Source organism: Myotis lucifugus, unplaced genomic scaffold (assembly GCF_000147115.1).
Source record: "Myotis lucifugus unplaced genomic scaffold, Myoluc2.0 scaffold_4, whole genome shotgun sequence".
In the NCBI taxonomy this organism is placed as follows: Eukaryota; Metazoa; Chordata; class Mammalia; order Chiroptera; family Vespertilionidae; genus Myotis; species Myotis lucifugus.
Genome location: NW_005871052.1, coordinates 15,605,700 through 15,612,240, shown reverse-complemented (window position 1 = coordinate 15,612,240; position 6,541 = coordinate 15,605,700).

Below are 6,541 nucleotides of genomic sequence, written 5' to 3'. Positions count from 1 at the left end.
AGAGGGAGGAAAGGAGAGAGGGAGTGAGAGGGCTAGCCCCAGTCTATCCCCCTCACTGCATTTGCTTTTAAAATAAAACCCATTTATATATAAATGTTGGCCTGATGCCCAGTCTCTGTAGAAAAGCTTTTCTGTATTAAACGCTACAATGAATTAAATTAACCATAATGATTTCTTTGTGAATGGAAATCTCTCTCTCTCTCTCTCTCTCTCTCTCTCTCTCTCTCTCTCTCTCTCCTCCCTTCCTCCCTCCTTTGTGACATGGTTTTGATCAGGTTTTCTTCTGACACCCCTGCCCCCACCCTGCCCACCTCACTCACACCACCAGCACTGCCCTCCCAGCAAGTGACCAGTTCTGTGAGCATTTCCCAAGGTCAAACTGATGCCTTCTGGTGTCCAATGTGGAGCCTAAATTGGTCAGCCTGGGGGGCTCGTGTGCACAAATAGGCTGAGGGCATGCCCAGACAAAGCATGTGCCCACCAGAGCTTCCACATGAGGCTTTTCTGCCAGAAGCACAGCTCTCTCGGCCTCACTTTGTTGTCTGTAAACTGGAGTGTGTGGTATTGAGTTCAACAGACTACTGAAGGGAAACTGGAAGGGGGCACACACATGTGAGGGGGAGGCTGTGCACAGGAGAGGAATAGATGTGAATGTGGGCACTGGTGCACATGCCTGAGAACACCTGTGCCCACAGGGGCATCTCCAAGTGTGGTACCTGGACTTCTGCCTATGCTCGTATGTTGAGCCATGTGTGTACATGGCAGAACACGAGTGCACCTGAGTTGTGATCTGCAGCAATCTATCCAGGGCTAGGCCCTGCACATTCAGAGAGAAATCACACTTGAGGCTCTGACTTCCAGGGACTCATGGATGCTGTACAAGGAGCAGTCAGAAGAGGGGTGATGACTGCCAGCTGGCAAGAGCCAAGGAAGGCTTCCTGAGGGTGGTAGCTTTTAACCTAAGGGCTGGAAAGAGGGGTCCCAATAACAACAATCTTTCCCATGAACACAGCTTCACATTTCCAATGCCCCTTTATAGAGATTCTGTCATTTCTCCCACACACCAAGCCTATAAAGTATGTGTTATTATCCCCATTTAGAGATGAGAAGACTGACAGTTTCAAGTCTCTGGTACCAGTTTACAGCTACCGCCTGGCACCAGCCCACCATACGTTCCATCTCTGCCAGGGCTAGCTGCCCTCAGCCCCCACAGCCACCTTGGTGACCCCAGTCCTCAAGCTGTGGCTTGTGAAGCCTTCACCTGCTTCTGCACCTGATATTATAATGATAAACCTTGAGGGAGGACATTCTTTCTGAAGCTGAGTGTCTCATCTGTATCATGAGAGGTGCTTAGGATCCAGGCCCCATCTTTCAAAAACACCAAGCCATTATGTGCCTCTGGGTCTGTTTCCACACTGCTTCCTCTGCCTCCCACACACCTACTGACCTCACATGTCTCCCAGGCACCCAGTGAGAATGCCATCCCTGTACTCTGAACAGTCTCCCAGCATGACACCCAAATAAGATGTTCAAATTATCAGAGCTGTCTGTGTCTCCCAGCAAACGGTGAGCTCCGTAAGGGCAGGGGTGATCTCTGATGCATTTCTCTTTTCCAGGAACACAGAGCCAGAGACTGAGATGCTTGTGGAAGGAGATAGGAAGGGTCTTTTCCATGCAACATAGACTGGGGTATTCATAGCCTTCATTCTACCAAAAACTGTTGAAATGGACATTTTATGATAGTTGTAGGATATGTCAGCTTTACAAGGGTAAAGTCTAGGGCAGAGGACTGCCATTGAGTACAAGCTTGAAACAGGAAAGGAGAAGAGTGGGCTATGGCTGGGGTTAGTGATAGGAAATGGATGACTCCCAGGGAGATGAATTCTTCCTCCCATAGCTGAGAAGCTCTAGAAAAATCAGGTCCCACAGCAACAGAGCACAGCATGCAGATGTTGTAGGCCCAAAAGGAACAGCCCCACAGACAAAGGCACATTTCTTTCTAGGAACTGGAATCCTCTTAAGATTTGCAGAGGGGGAGACACAAATGCCTGGTGGGGGGGTGACATCTTAAGTCACACAGAAGTAAAGGGCAGGGGTGTGGAAGGGAGTCCTGCTCCTGCCTTTTTCCTTTCACTCCACCTTCCCTGCCCTTAAGCTGGTGGCCACTGGCCGGTTCCGGGAGTTCTTAGTCTTGTACCTGTTTGCTGAAAAGCACTGATGTCCAGCTCTGGCAAAGGCCAGAGAGGCTAGCAAGTCCACCCCTCAGCCCCTTGGAGGCCACTCCATAGATAGTGGCAATGGGGGCCACATGGGAGAGAGAGCAGGCAGTGGGGCTGGCCCAGGAACAGTGTGGCCGGGTGCCAGCAGGCCTGCCCTGGCACAAAGATGTGAGTGGATGGCCGTTGCAACTGGTCTAATTGCTGTCTCATCGGCTCTCCCAGGGCTTTATTCCAGAGCCAAGCAAAGGGAGATTTCTGCTGGGAGACTTGAGGGAGCCTGAGGAGAAGTGGCGGGCCCAGTGCTTTGAAAGGCACTTACAAACCCCAGCATGCCCAGGGCAGAGACTCAATTGGGGGATAGGGGTCAGGGAGCAAAAGAGCTCAGAGGGAAGAGCCTAACATTTCCATAACGTGCTCTTGGCTCCTCCTTGACACTGTCTCCCTCTAGCTAGTACTCTGCATCTCCTTTTCCCAAGGGCTTCACCAGCCTGTCCCCACTTCTCTTGCCCTTGCCAAATTAGATCACTGCTCAGTCTCCCATCCCTAAGTTAGCTCTCACCTTGACCTCAGAGATCCAATTACAAAAGTCAGTGGATGCTTTTTTATCCTTAACTCAATGGACCACTCAGCCACATTTGATATTTTGACACCCCCCCCCCTCCTGCTTCAGGAAAATCTCTACTCCCTAAGTCTATACTTTCTACTTAGACGTGGCTTTCTTGGTTCTCCTCCTAATTCTTTGACCATTTTTTCTCAGTCCCTCTCCCAGGCGCCTCTTCTTCAGCACACCCCTTAAATGTTGGGTCCCCCAAAGTGCTGCTCACAAGCCTCCTCTCCCCACAGATGCTCCATGGGCACGCTCAGCCACTCCTGTGGCTTCCACCACCTCCTCTCCGCAAGTGAATTCTAAATAGCTCCTCAGCCACGGGCTTCAGCCAGTATAGACATTTACTCCGTGGTCATGTCCAAAGACACTCTAAAACCCACCTTGCCCCAAATAGGGCTTATCATCCTTACAGGTCACACTTCCGCTAGTTTCATTTATCAAGGGGCAAACCCACCCAGGCTCTCAAGCTAGACCTTCAATCCTCCCTCTCCCTTACCCCTCATATCTAATTAATTACCACAACCTGCCAATTCTACCTCCTTAATAGCTTTGGAATCTATCCCAAGCATTCCATCCCTACAAAAAAAAAAAATTGTCCTAATTTAGGCCTTTATCGTTTTTCTGCCGCCAGAGTGCGTCTTCCTCTGACTAGCCTCCATACCGTAGCAAGAGAGACCTTTTCTGCAGACAGATCTAAGCATGTAATCCCCCAATTAAAATACTCCTCATTGTCTCCAGAGCAGAGTCAAAGTTCCCCAGCCTGGCACACAAGGCCCTGTAGGGTCTGGCCCTGCTCACCTACCTCATCTCGTAGTCCTGACATATACCATGCTCTTTATGTCACACTCAATTTTCTCAGCCTCTGTTCAGTTGGCAAACTCCTACTCACACAGGCAGCTTGGTGGGGTGGTAAGAGGGTGAGCTCAGGAGTCTGACTGCCTAGATAGGCAAGTCACTTACCTTCTCTGTGCCTTGTTTTCCCTATCTGTAAAATGGGGATAACAATAGTAGTTTATCTCAGACAGTTGTATTCATCTCATAAGGGAGTAAATTAGATCATGCTTGTAAAGCACTTAGAACGGCCTGACACATATTAAGTGCTGTGTAAGTATTAGCTGTTATTAGCTAGTATTCCTCCTTCAAGGACCAGCTCAGACATTACTATCCTTGTGAAGCCACCTCTTCCTCTGAGACTAAGATAAGTGGCCCTCTTCTGGGCCCCTAGAGCCCGGGCTGAATTCCATCATGGCACTTGAGACCATCTGCCTACTGCTTGACCTTCCTTTCCTGCTACTTACTGTCAAGCACTAAGGTCTATTTGTCTTTGCATCTCTATCTCCTAGCCCAATACTTTCACTTGAGCTTCTGAACAGCCTGATAGCACTAATATCACCTCCATTTTACAAATGAAGAAATGGAAGCTCATAGAGGTAAAGGGAACTTCCCAAGATCACACAGTTAGAAATGGGCAGAACATAGATGTAAACCCAGGTCTGCATGATTCCCAAACCCCATGATCTTTTCTGCTTGACCTCACTGTCTTAGGGGAGGGAGTCTTGAAACCTTGTCCTACAGGAAAGATTAAAGGAATGAGTGGATGGTCTTCCAGAAGGAGCCACGACTCAGGGGCAAGGACAATCCCCTCCCACCCATCTGTTTGAAGCTTACTGGTGTTGGTATGTGTGTTTCAATAGTGGTGCCAGCACATGTGTTGGACATGTGTGCAATGAGGTCATGCCAGAATGCTAGGGATGGAAACCCAGAGGTGAGTCCCTTGGTCTTAGAACCCCTACTTACCTGTTTGCAGTCCTGATTTTACAGAATACTTTCCCACCCCATTTGTCATTGCCTCACACACCTGGGATGAGGTAGTCATGGCTCAGGCAGGGCAGTGATTTACCCCAAGTCACCCAGCTCTGGAGTGGCAGAGCTGGGACTCCCAACATTTTATCAACATAAAGTCTGCAACAAGCTCCATTTCCTTTCAGCTAGAGGTCTGAGGAGAATGGGACTGTGGCTGGGGAGAATTCTATCCAAAGAAATTGAAATGGGAATTCTGCAGTGGTTTGGGGCAGCCCACCTAGAGGGAGGAGAGACAAAATAGAAGGTCACTAAGACTCAGAGTTTTCATCTGCAAATGGGAATGACACCCCCAACCTCCCATGGCAGGTGTGGTCTCAAATGGAATGATATAGGCAAAACAATCAGACAAATAAATGGCTGGTGCATGTTAAACACCCAACAGATACAAGATTGCATCTGAATTTGTGGAATGCTTGGAATAGTGATAAAGGTGTTCCACAGAAGTCAGCATGTCAAAAAGCAGGTAGAGCTGGGTTTTGAAGTACCACCTCTGCCCCTTACCAATTCTTTGGCCTTGAGAAAGGCAGGTAACCTTGTTATGTCTTTCCTGTCTCATTTGCATGATGGAGACAATTGTGTCTGCCTTACAGAGTTGCACCTGAAAGTAACTGTGTGGAATGGCTGGCACGGGGCAGGCACTCATCACGGTAGACACAATCATTAAAACTTTGAAGCTATACCACCTGGGTTCCAAACCCAGCATCTGTACCTTTACTTGTCAAGCTGTGTGATTCATGGCAAGTCATTTCACTTCTCTGTGCCTTGGTTTCTTCCTCACAGAGCTGGTAGCAAAGATAAAATGAGGGAGTCCGTGTAAAGTACTTAGAACTGCCTGTGACACAGAGGACATTCTCTAGGAGTGCAGGTGATTATTGTTATTTTAAGACAAAGGATCAAGAGGCATAAAATAGTGCCCCCCTGCTCCCAAGGCAATACATCTCTTCCATGAACAAAGACATTGGTGGAGGCCAGTCAGACCAGATTAATGGGGTTCCTTTCATTCAGCTTCCTAAAGGCACAGAATGACCCCTCGGAGGGCTGGGACCCTGCTTGTGGGGGTTGCTGTGTGCAGGCCAAACTTTAGCAAAGATGCTCCAAGCTCTCCTCCGGATTAGGCAGAACTGTTGAGAGCCCTTGCAAAGAGCTTTGGTGGGCTTGGGGAGCTCAGAACCATGACCCGCCATCCCACTCCCTCCCTGGGGGATCAGAGTTAGGAATTAGGGAATAACTCTATCTTTCAGGCACCTAAATCTGGCCTCTGTGTTTACTAGTATACAAGCTGCAGGGCTTGGCATACCCAGACCAGTGGCAGTAGGGGGCCGGGCAGGATCAAGGGCCAGCACCTGGGGTCCAAACCTAGCTGGCTGAGGGCAGGCAGTGCCTCAAGAAAGTCCTGTTTTGGACCCATTTGCAACAAGCTTCCTGGTGATGCACTGCCTTTTCCCAGGCACCTGCTCAGGCTTTCATCGCTTCTCCCAGCCACCCAGGCACCCAAAGGGAAGCAGGAGACAGAGTCTTGGCCCCCTTGGGCCAGTGCTCTGGCTGGGCTCCAAATGGGCTTTCACGCATAAAGCAGCAGTCACAAGTAAGTGAGTCCTCCTGTTCTCTACCTTCCCACCCCCCATTCTAGCCCGGTCCCGCCCCCAGTGTCTCGTGGAGGGAAATTAGGAGAAGCAGAGGAATTGTTTGTAATTAGTGTGTTTTTAAAGGCTTTTCCATGAGCCTTTAGCAGATTTCTGGGGAGGGCAGTGTTTTCTGGGGAGGGCAGCTTGCCAGGGAGTATTGAAATGGAAATCCTGTGTTCTAGCTGGACCCTCTTGGAAAGAGATTCTTCGCAGAGAAAAGGCCAGAA